Source organism: Zeugodacus cucurbitae, chromosome 5 (assembly GCF_028554725.1).
Source record: "Zeugodacus cucurbitae isolate PBARC_wt_2022May chromosome 5, idZeuCucr1.2, whole genome shotgun sequence".
In the NCBI taxonomy this organism is placed as follows: Eukaryota; Metazoa; Arthropoda; class Insecta; order Diptera; family Tephritidae; genus Zeugodacus; species Zeugodacus cucurbitae.
In genome coordinates, this window is record NC_071670.1 from 64116901 (window position 1) to 64132089 (window position 15189).

At 34.4% G+C, this 15189-nt stretch overlaps 1 protein-coding gene across 1 annotated transcript in view; it reads left to right on the forward strand.

Annotated features, from left to right (window-relative positions):
* The first annotated feature begins 3828 nt into the window (after positions 1 to 3828).
* Positions 3829 to 15189, forward strand: part of LOC105208796 (uncharacterized) — an 87376-nt gene continuing 76015 nt past the window's right edge. Inside the window, exon 1 of the mRNA XM_011178833.3 lies at positions 3829 to 4671. The gene's annotated coding sequence lies outside the window, so the exon portion shown is untranslated. The remainder of the gene's footprint in view (positions 4672 to 15189) is intronic.

Sequence of the window (15189 nt, forward strand, 5' to 3'; positions counted from 1 at the left end):
TTTAATCAGCGTTAAATATATGTTTAGCACCTCTTTATATGTACACTTTGCATGCATACATACAATATATAGTTATAAACGAGTATGTGAGAGGCAATATCAAGAAGAATGTATGTATTTAAAGAAATTATTATTTTCTTGTGTGTTTTTTTGTTTGCGTGTTGTGAGCGAAGTTGCGTTTGTTTTTGTTGCCGAAGACCGCCTTACAAGTATCAATTGTTTTTAAATTGTATATTAAGAATTTATATATATACATATATACACAACTATATTTATATATACTTGATATATTGGCATCGTACATAACAATTATTTTAATCAGTATTCTGAAAGAAAGGCGTACAATATACACACATATGTAGATTTCCATCCATTGTAATACTGACTACTTACCGCCGCAAGGCAACCCAACAAGCAATAAGTTCATAGCCTTCACCTAAACACGACGTTTACTTGTGTTTCGCAAATTGTTCAAACAATCTCGAGCGATACTTCGATTATTTCAGTACATTTGTATACTACTGTACTCGTTACATCACCTATTTAATTTTAACGATCATATTTTTGCAGTTTGTGAAAGTAAAAAAGTCGCTAGAGGTTAGTTCCGCAGAATACGGTAGTCTTGTAAATAATTCATAACCAAATTCATGCAATATCTTCAACGCTTTCACAGATTTGCTAAATTGCAACGGTCCTATAGTTTGCACACAGTTTTATTATATCCAATTTTCAAGCACAATAAGATAAACATTTTCGCTTGACACCTTTATGGTCACAGCTATCTTGATGAACTATGTTATATGGTAATTTAAAACCATTTTTTTAATTCTTTATGTTTATGTGCATAATGCCCTCTAGAGCTCCAGAGCATGCATTATCTTTGGTGCTCATATGTCTTATACGGAAATTAACGAACATCTTGTATTGCTTCAAGAATCATACTAAGTTAAACGGATGCCTGTTACATATGTATGCATTTACCAACGCTTCGTAAATTATCTTCGGTTTTGCTTCTTACTATACACTTTTATGAAGTTGGTAAAGGTCTCTTACAAATACCTACTCCCGCACGCCGATTGTTCTGCGAACTCTTACTTGCTTCTAATTGTCAATTAATAAAATTTTGCTGGCCCCTTTGGCCATCGTAAGATATAATATTCTTTTAGTAAAATCTGGTCAAAATAAATACTTTGATTGAATTTGTATCTTTTCTTATTCTAATTTGTTATTAATATCAAATTTGGAAGTTCGCACAAGATCGCGCCTTTTTGATCCAGCCTACGAAGACTATCAGAATATCAGCATATTTTGGCGTAAAATATGTTAGAAACATACATACCTACAGCCTGTTTCTGAATGAGTCTTCAACGAAGTGATTGAAGCTTACAACAATAAATCGAAAGCTGGAAAATATGAAAGATAACAATTTCATTGCCATAATAACCTTTTAAAGCACCTTCAATAGCTCTATATGAATATCTCTATACCAACAAAACTTGTACAACTATTTCGAATAAGATGGATCTAAAGCTGTAAATCAGTAAAAATACATAGAGCATCTGCTAACAGACCTTACTATAGTCGAGTAAAATAGTTCCAACAGTTCAAAAAAAAATAGTATCAGTAAGATAATAGCTGATGATGTACTCTGGGTATAAACCACAACTGGAATGCTTCGGAATATTAATTAAGGAGAGAAACAATGCTACTGGGTTGTAGGCTTAAGATTGTAGAGAATTTCATCTACTTTGGAATGAATATGTACATAGCTTATTTTTGCCGTTAATGTTGGAGATTCTAAAATAAAATTACATCGGCATCTCTCGAATTATGACAATATCCAATGAGATGGGCTGAGATGGGTTGTGAAATAGAAAATCTAAAATATTTGCAGACATATTTACAGACTTCATAATAATATTACTATATAATATTGCAAGATACACATATCATCCAGAGGAGATAAGTTGAGAGTTCTTGTGCACTCATTGACAATACGTTCTTTATAGTATGGGGTCGTAATTTCTTTTTTTAGTTATTTTTTGTATAATATTTTATGAAATTACAGTATTTTTCCGAAATAACGAACATATTAATTGTCAGGCCTGTTCGCTATATCGAATTTTTCGTTAATTCGAGTACTCACTTGGAGGTATTTTTACCAATAAAAATGAGTTATATATCCGTAAATTGCAGTTTAATAAATTGTATTATTAATTATTTGTTAAAAAATTAAAAACCATAACAAAACAATTCAAATCCAATAAATTCTTCCAAAATGGACCAATTCTGACACTCATACTTCTATTTGGTGCTGATCAATAATTTTAAGCTTTTTTTTATAAAATTCAATATTTTTTCAATTTGCAAATTTTTTTGAATTTTTTCAAGTTTTATTTTTAATTCTGGTTCGATGTTATTTGATTTTTTCCTCTTTCTTCATATGTCTTCTTCATGTTGTTCGTTAAACCGAGTACTTACACATCCCCGATATTCGTGATTTAAGGTACTCAATGTAACAAATTTTCTTGTTCGTTATAAGCGGTTTTCGTTAAAACGAATATTCGTTACTTCGGAAAACTACTGTATATAATCTCCATTTTGATCCAATACCTTTTGCTATTTTTGATCAGTTGCATCAACCAACGACTTTATTTTATACACTTTGGTTTCAAAAAACCTTCCAGAACGTGGTGCATCTTCAAGATTGAAATTGCCGGAAAGATATTTTGCAAAAGAATTTTGGTATTGGGGTTTGGTCAGCACATCTTCACGGTACACATCACTTGATCGACGTCACTTTTACTCTTTTGATAGTATCTTCTATCTGCGGGCACCAAACAAAAACTATTTCAAAATATTAAAAAAAAAACTTATTATATCACCTGTTCAAATATATAAAGGTAAAGCGGTTAAGAGTGAAGTTGGCTGCAAAGAAATTCAGTAAGATCAACTGTTGTTATCATACGAAATTAGTTAGTAAACGATGCAGTATAATTACTCTGAGAAGTTGTAGAACTATGAGAATTACTGGGAAATCTTTTTTTTTTAACTGCTAAATTTTCCTTAAGAACTACAAAAAAAAAAAAATATTCCGGAAAATTTGAGCTAAATATTTTTTTCACAGAAACGATTTACAAATCTAAATAATATCGTTCGAAAATTTCTAGCGTTACACTGCAGAGCACTTGTCACCGTTGCCTACCGCAATACCAACAAAGTTCAGTCGCTCGCCGACTGCGTGTTGTTGAAGCAACATGTGTTTATTACACGCCAATACAGTTAGCCGACGCTATACGACGTCGGCATGCCATACCAAAATAGATAATGTCGTGTGCGTACTTTTATTTATTTTTCTACGGTATTTTTTGTTTCGGTTTTTCGGTGTCAGCTGCTTTGCTCCAGCAATTCGTAAACAAAAACAATGAGCGCGCTACAACGCCTTAACATATGCTATGCATAAAATGCTCTCTGCGGCGCTGAGCTTTAAGCTCTACTAAGGTGACCAGCTGTATGCAGAAATGCTTAAAGGTGGCTATTAAAAGCTCGCCGAAGTGATTTTTATATGTTGCATGCAACAGCAGAAACTTCAGTTGCTGTCGGGTTGCGGTAGTCGTTAGACGTGCGCTGGCTAAACTACAACGAGTGCAAAAGGAAACGGATATTGTGGATAACAGTTCATTTGAAACAATTAAAAAAACCAAATGTGTGGTGTAGATTTTGTTGTGGGATGCAGTAAAGAATTTTGAAAAAAATTTGAAAAAATTTTAAAAAAATTTTGAAAAAAATTGAAAATTTAATTAAACCAATAAAATAATTATTAAAAGTATTTAAAAAAAAGAAAAAAAATTTAAATTAAATTTGTAAAAAATAAATATACAAGTTTCTGTAAAAATTTAAAACAACTCGAAGCTGTTGTTGTAATGTTTATAAAAAATATATATATTTATAGTGTTAAACGTAATAATTATCCACATTAAAATTATATGAAATACCGTTAGTGTAATTTAAAATACAGTGTCATACATACATATATACACAAATAGAAAAATATATTCACTTAAAAGTTTTGCCCTAAGTACTCCTATATCGTGTGTGTTTAAAAAAATTTCGCACTACATTCCGCATTCGCCCACAAATCGGGCGTATATACGAGTAAACACATCTACTTAATTGCATTTACAAAAACCGAAAAAAAAAAAACAATTTAAAACAAAAATTGTGTAGTTCAAATATGCTGCATTGCCTGTCCCTTACATGTGACCTGACAATTGCCCTACTCTGCATAGCCTACATTTAGGGGCCAAGCGTCAAATAGAAACTAGTGAGTGCATAAACACGACGGTGTCATACCAAATTCGGGTGTCAGTGTGCCACTACCACCACTTTGTGACAGTCCGGAACTGGTGCACCTGTTTCGCATATTAAATGTCAGTGTTGTACCGTTGCATACTGCTAGCATGCATTTTAACACAATTAGTATTGCAGTTATCGGCCTGAAAGTGGGCCGCTAGGAATACCAGCTGTGCTGCAGGCTAACCTCGTTTATTGTGTTTGTTGCAACAACGGTGCGTCTGGGGAGCGCACGTGACCGTAGTAAGCTGAGCTGTGCCGTTTACTGTGTAACTGTAGTTACATTACATTGTTGTTGGAGGCGTTGGTGGTGAAGAAGTAAGTTGAGCTTTGAAATAGTAGTTGAGTGAGTGAATATGTGTCTAATTGTGTGAGTTAAGTGCACTCAGAAGTGTATATAAATATTTAAAAACACACTTATGCGCATTTGTAAAGCATACATTTAGGCGCTCAAGCCGGTTGTGTTTGCACAATTTAATTGGCACACCTGTACTGTATTCGCATAAGTTTTTAATTTCAGTCAATTATAACAGTAAAAGTAGCACATTTCACCCGCTGTGTTCATAAATTAAAGGACAGTAATGCTCAACGTCAATTGTGCAAAAAAAATAAAAGAGCAACAAAAAAGGAAGTCATATTTATTATATTGCATTTAATAACTCACACGAGTGGAAATTTATGAGTCAAATTATTTACAAATTAATTTATTGCTCGGCATTATTGTTAGTTCGTCAGCATTAGCGCCTAAAAATATGCTTACCTGTTGGTAATCTCGCTTTGTGTTCGCACTATGCACTTGAATTGTGCACAGCTGTGCAAGTGATTGCTTTTTCCCAATAAACTTGACAAGTGTTATCACTTATGGCCAAATTAATTTATATATTTTCGCAATAACAATAATAAACATTATTTACAACATTAACATCCATTGCGCGGGTATTCGAAAAATATTTGCGTTTCTCTTGATAAGACTAGGTCAAATAAAAGGGGGGCGAAATTGTTGTTGGGTCGCTGTCGTGTCGGCGTTTAGTGCGATGTAACTGTGCGGCCTTGCTGTAGATAATGTAAGTTAATATAACAAAAAGTGATTAATTAGTAATGTAAAAAGTAAGGAAGCGCTATGTTCGGGTGTAACCGAATTTTTCATACTTCTGTTATTTATTTATTTAATTTTATGAAGATACACACACTTGATTTTAGCCGTATATTCGTCATAAAGTCGACTGGAATACAAAAAACCATCATATATAATATATGAGCGCTGAGGTAATTCCTGAACCGATTTCACTAATTTTCACCACCAAAGTACATTATATCCAAGCTTATACGCTGACTTAATTTTGCTAAGATATCTCACATATTAATCGATATATGCGGTATAAAGCCCATTATATGGTTAAAAACTCTGATATTATATGTATATGTACATATATGGGAGCTAGGGGATGTTATGACCCAATTTCACCCATTTTTGGAACAGAGGCACATTTTAAAAGACAAATATTTTTTCTGAATTTCTATAAAATATTCGGGATATTTGTCTATAAATTCTTTAAAAAATTTGCCATAACCGAGGTTTACGTTTTCGATATCTGGGGTCTTCATTATTTTTACTCCGATTTCGAGAATTTTACAGATCTATGGTGTTGACATACATATATAAGGAACGGTCGATTAAGTCTACCGATGTGATAAAATGTGATATATATATATATGTATATAAAAATATATATATATGTATATATGTTATGTATAAGTGCTAAATTTTCTTTGAAACCGATTCCGATATTCTACCTCAAAATCATTATTTTGGTTATATGTGCTCTGTAAGACTATATCATTAATTTCGATATATTCAGTGATCCTTAATTGATCTTTTGAATTTTAATTTAAATTGAAGACCTGGTTTTAGCTCGATTTTCCTGATTTTTTCTTTTTATATTTGTTAAATTACCAAATCTGAAGCCATCTATGCTACTTCCAACTGAATTATAAACTCATCTAGTTAGCCGATTGTTGTTTTCCATATAAGTAACACATGCCTTTTATGCGTTCATATTCTTCTAAGTCAAAGCTTAAGTGATAAAAAAATATTTAAAAATTCTTTATTGAATTAAAAGCGAAATCTCTGATAAAATAAAATAATTCGTTAAAAAATATGTCTTCAATTGATATACGATTTTTGATCAATCAAAATTAGTAAAGAATTTCTAGTTTTATAAGAGTATAGATGTTGCCTGACTAGATTGATGACTTCACTGTATGACAGTGACACAGCGATCTCATATGTCACAATTTTTTGTAGAGGTTATATACAAAATTGGATTCGATCGCCTTAGTCTTAGGCAGTTAGCAGTCTATCTGCAATCCTATAAGAAAATGCAATACCCGAGAATTACGAAAACTTCAGAAATGCTTTCAAATGATAATGAAATGCTTTACAAAACAATATGCAGCAAAAGAAGTTTGTGGACACTACAAGAAAGTGGTATAGTTTTACTATTCTATATCTCTTGCACTATGCCAAACACTGGTATTCACTCCAATTGACCTAGTTCGCCGAGTAGTGTCATATAGCGTGGTATATATTTTTTATCAATGAATTGAACATTCACTTTGATCAAAATTTGATGTTCTTGGCTAGAACGCTTGATAGCTGTTACTTGATTTATATTCAATTTGGTATGAACAGACCAGGGTCCATTCAATTGCTGGATTGTGATCAAAAACTAGGCCTCTCTGCTAGAATTTATTCAAGCGAGCTGCGTCGGTACCTTGCCCAAAATTATTTTTAAAACATAATGGCAAATCTTAGTCTTCATAATAAAGCTAAATTTTTCTTGAAAAAAAATATATATTTTGTATCCTGATTGCCTGACAGTTTGTGTCTAAAATGAATGATAGAAATGTTGTATCCACCATATATTATAAGCGTGAATCATATTATATAATATTTATTGCTAATAATTATTGTTGAATAATATATATTTATATATGTATGAATTCAATTAATTCCATGCATAAATATCAATTACAATTATTAATGTGAGAATGACAGGCAAATATTTTGCGTCTACGCAAGCAATAAAACGTGAAATTTCACTTATATAATTAATATGTTAAACATATGCAAACATACATATGAGCGTCTCAACAAAGCACGAAAAGTATTTTCACAACACACACTCTCAAACAGCTGGAGCTCACACTAGATAGCAACACGTATGAATATGAGTAATTATGTGTGCGTGTGGAGAAGGTTGAAATGTTGCTGGAGATATTAATTAGCGTGGCGCACCCATTTCAGTCTATAAATACGCGTACTTTACACACACACATACACACGCAGACGGAAATATATGCAATGTCTAATAGTGTAACTTATATACAGTTAGTTTCTGCGCTGACGAGCCCTTTGTGCTGCCATGACACATTACTCACATACATACATACATATATGATATGATATATAATATATTTCTAGTATTCTTCGCGTATGTTCTGCATTGAAATTCCGCTTAACTGCACATTCATAAAAACATTATCCTGCTGTGTTGTGTATTAACGCAAATACTTCATTCGATTACTGAATGCTCCATTGCATTAGGCGTTGCTATGAACAACTTTGTAATCATAAACTGTGCATTTTTTTCATATTTTTATATTTTTCACGCTAATCATTACTTTTTCTATAATTAACTGCAGTAATTCAATGGAAAAATGTGCGGCTGTGTTTTAATTAGCTTACATGATGTGCATTTTTTCAGTTTTTTATGTATGCTTTAATTCAATTCAGCTTTTAAGCTTCATAAGTAATCAAAGCCAGCATAATTTTTTTTTGTGCTCGACTTTTTTGATACCATATTGTCACAATGATTTTATGATATTATTAAAGTAATTCTAATGTTATTTGCTACAAATTAGATTTACTTTGTCTGGCCAGGCATCATATTTGAATTTTTTAAATTAATTTAAACTTAATATTTCCCAATGAAAATGTAGACTTAACATTTCCAACAAAAAAAAAAAAAAAACGAATGATTCTGGACATCTAGATGGCCAGTCAGAGCAATTTATTTTAGACAAAACTTTTTTGTTGAAGGAACTGAAATTTACTAATATATACTTATTTATTGAATTTTGAATAATTGAATAAACTATTTCTAATATAATCTAAAATCTAAAATAACGAAAAGGAGCTGCCTTTACGCCGCGATGTCTGAATTTGGTATCCCCGCAAAACTAATACGGCTGTGTAAGTTGACGTGGAGCAACACCAAAAGCTCCGTCATGATTGGGAAGGACCTCTCCGAGCCGTTCGATACCAAACGAGGTTTCAGACAAGGTGACTCACTATCGTGCGACTTCTTTAACCTGATGCTGGAAAAAATTAAGAGCTGCAGAGCTAAACCGAGAAGGTACAATCTTCTACAAGAGTGTACAGCTCCTGGCGTACGCCGATGATATTGATATCATCGGAAGCAACAACCGCGCCGTTTGTTCTGCTTTTTCCCGCATGGATAAGGAGGCGAAGCGAATGGGTCTGGAGGTGAATGAGGACAAGACGAAATATCTCCTGTCATCAAGCAAACAGTCGGCGCATTCGCGTCTTGGCTCCCACGTCACTGTTGACAGTCATAACTTCGAGGTCGTAGATAATTTCGTATACCTGGGAACCAGCATTAACACCGATAATAATGTCAGCCTCGAAATCCAGCGCAGAATAACTCTTGCCAACAGGTGCTACTTTGGACTGAGTAGGCAATTGAACAGTAAAGTCCTCTCTCGACGAACCAAAATCAAGCTCTACAAGTCGCTTATCATTCCCGTCCTGCTTTACGGTGCAGAAGCTTGGACGATGTCAACATCAGATGAGACGACACTAGGAGTTTTCGAGAGAAAAATTTTGCGCAAGATTTATGGTCCTAAGAACATTGGCAACGGCGAATACCGCAGGCGATGGAACGATGAGCTGTACGAGTTATACGACGACATTGACATAGTTCAGCGAATAAAAAGACAGCGGCTACGCTGGCTAGGTCATGTTGTCCGAATGGACGAAAACACTCCAGCCCTGAAAGTGTTCGATGCAGTACCCGCCGGAGGAAGCCGAGGAAGGGGAAGGCCTCCAATCCGTTGGAGGGACCAGGTGGAGAGCGACCTGGTTACACTTGGGATCTCCAACTGGCGCCGAACTGCGAAGGAGAGAGAGAGATTTCGCACTATCGTCGATTCGGCTATAACCGGCTAAACGGTTGCAACGCCAATCACATACATCACATTTCTAAAATAAACGTTAATTTCATGAAAGATTCTAACCCAGACACTACAAGGTATTGGAGCATATGTTGGTAAAATATATTAAATATTATTACTTTACGAGAAGAGGCTTCAATTCATGATATTACGTTAGGAATTATTAGGTTACAAAAATGTTATTCAAAATATTAGCCGTCGCTAGCTACTACTTTTGACCATCTTTCTGGCAGCATGCGTATTCCGTGACGAAAGAACTCTTCATCTTTCGAGTCGATCCAAGTATCAATCAAATTTTTGACTTCTTCATAAGAACTGAAGTGCTCGTTAGCTACACCGTAAGCCATCGATCGGAACAAGTGGTAGTCAGATGGAGTAACGTCTGAAGAATACGGCGGGTGGGGTAAGATCTCCCATTTCAGCGTCTCCAAATATTTTTTGACCACCTTTGCGACGTGAGGCCGAGCATTGTCATGCTGGATAATGACTTTATCGGGTCTTTCCTCGTACTGTGGCCGTTTTTCTTTTAGGTATCGATCTCCTGTGATGGTTCCAGTCGAGTAATGCTTCCAATTTAGCATCTTCGAAAATCTTCTTCCTTCCACCACCGTGCCATGCCGGTCTTCGACTTCATAATCACCATTCTTAAAACGTTGAAACCATTCGCGACATGTTCTTTTACTTAGGACAGTCTCACCGTACGTATCCGAAAGCATTCGATGAGCCTCAGCCGCACTTTTCTTGGAATAAAAAAAGAAAAGCAAAATTTCCCGCAAATGTCGAGAATTGGGCTCAAAAAGTAACATTTTCAGTTGAGAATAAGTTTGGGATGCAAAACAGAACTTTACAAATATTTTGTTGGGTTAATGTTGACACAAATGTCCAAGATCGATATAAAACGATTTAATCGATTTAATCGACCAGTGCTTGACCCTATCGGAAAACGGCGGAAGCAAAATTGTAGACCTAATACATATGATATGATATAGTATACTAAAGACGCATATGAAGCACTATGAAGCTTCTCACAAAATTATTAAACCCATTAGTTTCCCACGGACCGCATAGAGGGGATTTAAAAGTGGTTTAATTATAAACAAGATTATTTCGTAGTTTCATGAAAATTGATTAAACCTACCTTTAGATACCTTTGCCCTTTGCTTTAAGAAACTCTTTCAATATAAAAATAAAATAAAGATCCATAAGAACAATCAGCGCCATCTTTCAAGTTAATTTTAGTTTTTTTACCAGTACTAAAAATTGTAATGTTTATAATTTTCTGGAATTAAAGAAAAATCAATTATATCATAAAAATATAGTTCCATACTTATTAACTTATATTATTATCTTTAAGAATAGTAATTTATATAAGAGTATTCTTTAAAGCTACTCTTTCAAAATCTTGTAAACACCAAAGCTTCCACATTTATTTTCTTTATTTCTTTTATGCTTGTAGCATTTCATGTTCGGACAGCGCCCTTGAGTAACAAAGTTAAATCGCTCAACATGCCAGAGAAAAAAAGAAAACAATTTTTCGACACAAGCGGCCATTTTGTCTGCAGAATTTGCATGATTACCTTACGCAATATTTCTTGCATTCTTCGTCTATTTCAGCCAGCACTTATTCGTCCTACCTTTCGCACATTTCGAGTTGTGGAATTGATGTTGCACAATAACTTTTCGTTTTCCTCTACATTTACTTCCTACATTCCTATACAAACCTATATGAATGTACATATGTTTGTGTGTGTGTATGGTAGGTATGTACGTGTAAAAAAAGTTTTCCAATCAAATCACAGTGATATATCCGCTATTAGGCTTCGTTGCGTTAAGCGCTCATTCATCACCGTCGCTACAAGTGGCTTTAGACGAGCAATAACACACGCAGGCATACATACATATGTACGTGAGCACTTGTTTGTGGATGACTGGCTGACTTTACAGCAACGAGCTTTATAAGAAAATAATTCGCTTTCAATAAAATACCACATGTGCATATGTACTTATATACTATATGTAGGTCTCTGGCCCCGCCCGCACAATTTAGCGTTTAGGCTGCCTCAGCTGCGCCAACACCTCGACTCATTGCAAGTGTGTAGATTACTTGCTGCTAAATTCCAATCACTTATGCAATTACATTCCATCATTTACTGGCATTCCGCTTCAGCTTCCGCTCTTGTTGATGTGCTTTTTGTTTTTTTTTCTACTTCGAAAAAGTTTATCGATTATCATTTAGTGGCTATAAGCAGTGTGTGAACTTATGTTGCAGCTTTAACAAGTATGTTAAGTTGGTGTTGTTGTTGTACTGGAGTGCTATTTTTATATTTTTGTAATGAGTAGGAAGCGAAAATATAAATAAATAAATAAATGCGTAAAAGAGGATATCGATATGAAAAGAAGTGACTTGTATCGTTTCCTCATTGTAGCTGTACAAAGAATCGCATATTTCCATGCAGCAACTTAGCATGGCATAACATACAGCTATATCTATATGTCTACAAGTAGCTATGCATGTATGTACTTGTAGTTGTATGTGTTGCTGTTGCTATCAAGTGCGATTACATGATTTATTTGGTACTTGTAACACCTATACTGGCGTGAGAGTGGTGCTACGTCGTTAAGTGGTTATTATCTCTAGCTGAAAGTGGCTGCAATAAGCTGCTGGAGTAAAGTGTGCTTAAGATATTTATAGAAAGTGCAAAGCAAAGGTGTTAAGAAGCTTGGTATGAATGCTGGCAAAATGGTGTAGTATATCTTAAGCTAGAGCAGCTTAACTTTATTCAAAAAAAAAAAATATATATATTTCTACCAATGTCCAAAGTCAAGCTTTTTATTTCATTTTCTCCGAAGTCAACTTAAGCAGTTATTTACTTAAGAATATAAAATAGTTAAGAATAAACTATAAATATTGAAAGTATTTCTTGAGATTTGTCTTCAACTTTGATTAGATTATATCAAATAAGCCTCTGAAGTTGAGGTTATGTTGCATGTTAAGTTAGGTTAGGTTATTTTCTAGCACACTATCAGCTCACTGTGAGATAAATCTTGTTTCATAATGCAAATTGTTAGAACAATACTTTACTCTTCTATACTAGATGCCTATAAGTCAAGATTTAAAGCTCATTGGAGATTGGTTTAGACCTTTACCAGATGTTCAACCGACTCTGCCCGGCTATACATGATGTGCCTTTTGAAGTTATCTGATAAATATTTTATAGAATTTTTTGGGTTCATAACGGGTGTTTTTTTAGACGATTTTGGTTTTTAATGAGGCAATATTTTTCTACGCAGTCTTTTTGACAGCTTTTGTTTGACCTATACGCAGTTTGGTTTGTCATTTCATAATGAAGAAACATACTACGGCACAACGTTTTGCTGCAAAAGTGGTTGAAAATTGAAATTATCTGATAGATATATCAAAGAAAATTTGAGGTTAGTGGAAGTACTGAACTGATTTTACCAATTTTTCGCATCAAGAAAATATGTTCTTTAAATTTCCTCAGAGATTTGTAGATATTTTTGGTTCAAATGTTCACATATTCAGTATCTACAGCGGTATCTGGGGACAATATTTTTTATTCGATAGATCTCGACATGAGAAGACAAGATCAAGACACTGCTAGAAAAAAGGTTTTTTCTTTGACTCCACTCGTTTTCCAGCTGAGAACATAAGATTTGTTGGAAACTAAACGAGTAATTTGGTAGAGTATGGAATTTTGCTGAATTTTTTATCGATTCACATGCAAAGGCAGTGTACTACCTGTGTGGTCACATTTAATGCCCTGGCTCCTCCACTTTTACTAATTTTAATATAACATTTGTATAGGCAGTGGCGTGATTAAGTCCAGATTTGACATATGTCTTATTATATTAAGGAAGTAGTCTGCTTTACAGGCTTCAAAAAATTGATTTTTTTGTTTTGTTTTAAATCTCTTCCAAAACTATCCAAAAATAGGTCTTTAAAATTCCAATTCGACATATTTTCGAAGCTAGAGCTTCGTATAGTGGCTGGGCGTCGAGCAGGTGCGAATGCTCAGGCAAACTTTAAAGCGCGTTTTCGCGAGTTTTCATTTTCACAAGTGATAGAAAACGGTGCCGGCGATAGCAAAAAGAATATATGTCCGATCGAAAAAACCAAAGTGATCTAGCTTCAGTATTAAATTATCTTCTATTGAACTAAAAAAGTTGGACAAAAGTATTATTTAAACTACTTGTTTTGCAACTTAAAATCAATTTTTATACTCTCGCAACCTGTTGCACAGAGTATCATAGTTTTGTTCACATAACGGTTGTTTGTGTCACCAAGAAATATAAGAGTTAGATATGGGGTTATATATACATAAATGATCAGGATGACGAGTAGATTTGAAATCCGGATGTCTGTCCGTCCGTCTGTCCGTCTGTCCGTCTGTCCGTGCAAGCGATAACTTGAGTAAAAATTAAGATATCTTAATGAAACTTGGAACACATGTTCCTTGGCACCCTGAGGAGGTTGCTTTCGAAAATGGGCAAAATCGGTCCACTGCCACGCCCACAAAATGGAGGAAACCGAAAACTTATACAGTGTCATAACTAAGCCATAAATAAAGTTATGAAAATGAAATTTGGAACATAGGATCCCATTAGGGAGGGGCACATTTGGATGTAATTTTTTTGGAAAAGTGGGCGTGACCCCGCCCTCAAATAAGTTTTTTTGTATATAACTCGCAGACCAATAAAGCTATATAAGCCAAACTTTCTGCAGTCGTTTCTTTTAGCCATTTCCTTATACAGTCCAAAAATGAAAGAAATCGGATAATAACCACGCCCACCTCCCATACAAAAGTTAGGTTGAAAATTACGAAAAGTGGGTTAACTCCCTAACGAAAAACGCCAGAAACACCAAATTTTACATAAGAAATGGCAGAAGAAAGCTGCACTGAGATTTTTTTTACAAAATGGAAAATGGGCGTGGCGTCGCCCACTTATGGGTCAAAAACCATATCTCAAGAACTATTCGACCGATTTCAATGAAATTCGGTATATCACACTTTCTTGACACCCTGATGACACGGGTGGAATATGGGCGAAATCGGTTCACAACTACGTCTACTTCCCATATAACCCAATTTTGAATTCCATCTGATTCGTTCACTTTATAATGTATTCATAAGGAACCAATGAAGCTAGCGGAATAAAACTTTACACAAATACTGTATTTGAGCTGTGACATCACTTGTGGAAAAATTGTCAAAATCGGACCATGACTTTTCAAGGCCCCTGATATCAAACATGAAGAACTCAGTGCCTAAGGTTAATTTTTCACCGAAAATATAGGTTAATCCCTCAGATATTTTAATGTAATTCATTCCCTCTGAATTTTTTTCTTATAACAGTTTCTCTCTGTACCTGAAATGGCAAAAATCGGGTCATAACTTCCCCCAGATCCTATATACCTAATTATAAGTAATATTAAATTAAGTGATCGTATAGTCTTCGATACATTGTATCTTGGTGGTGAAAACGAGTGAAATCGGTTTAGGAATTACCTCAGTCCCCATATACTATTTATGATGATTTTCGTTATTCTATTGAACTTTA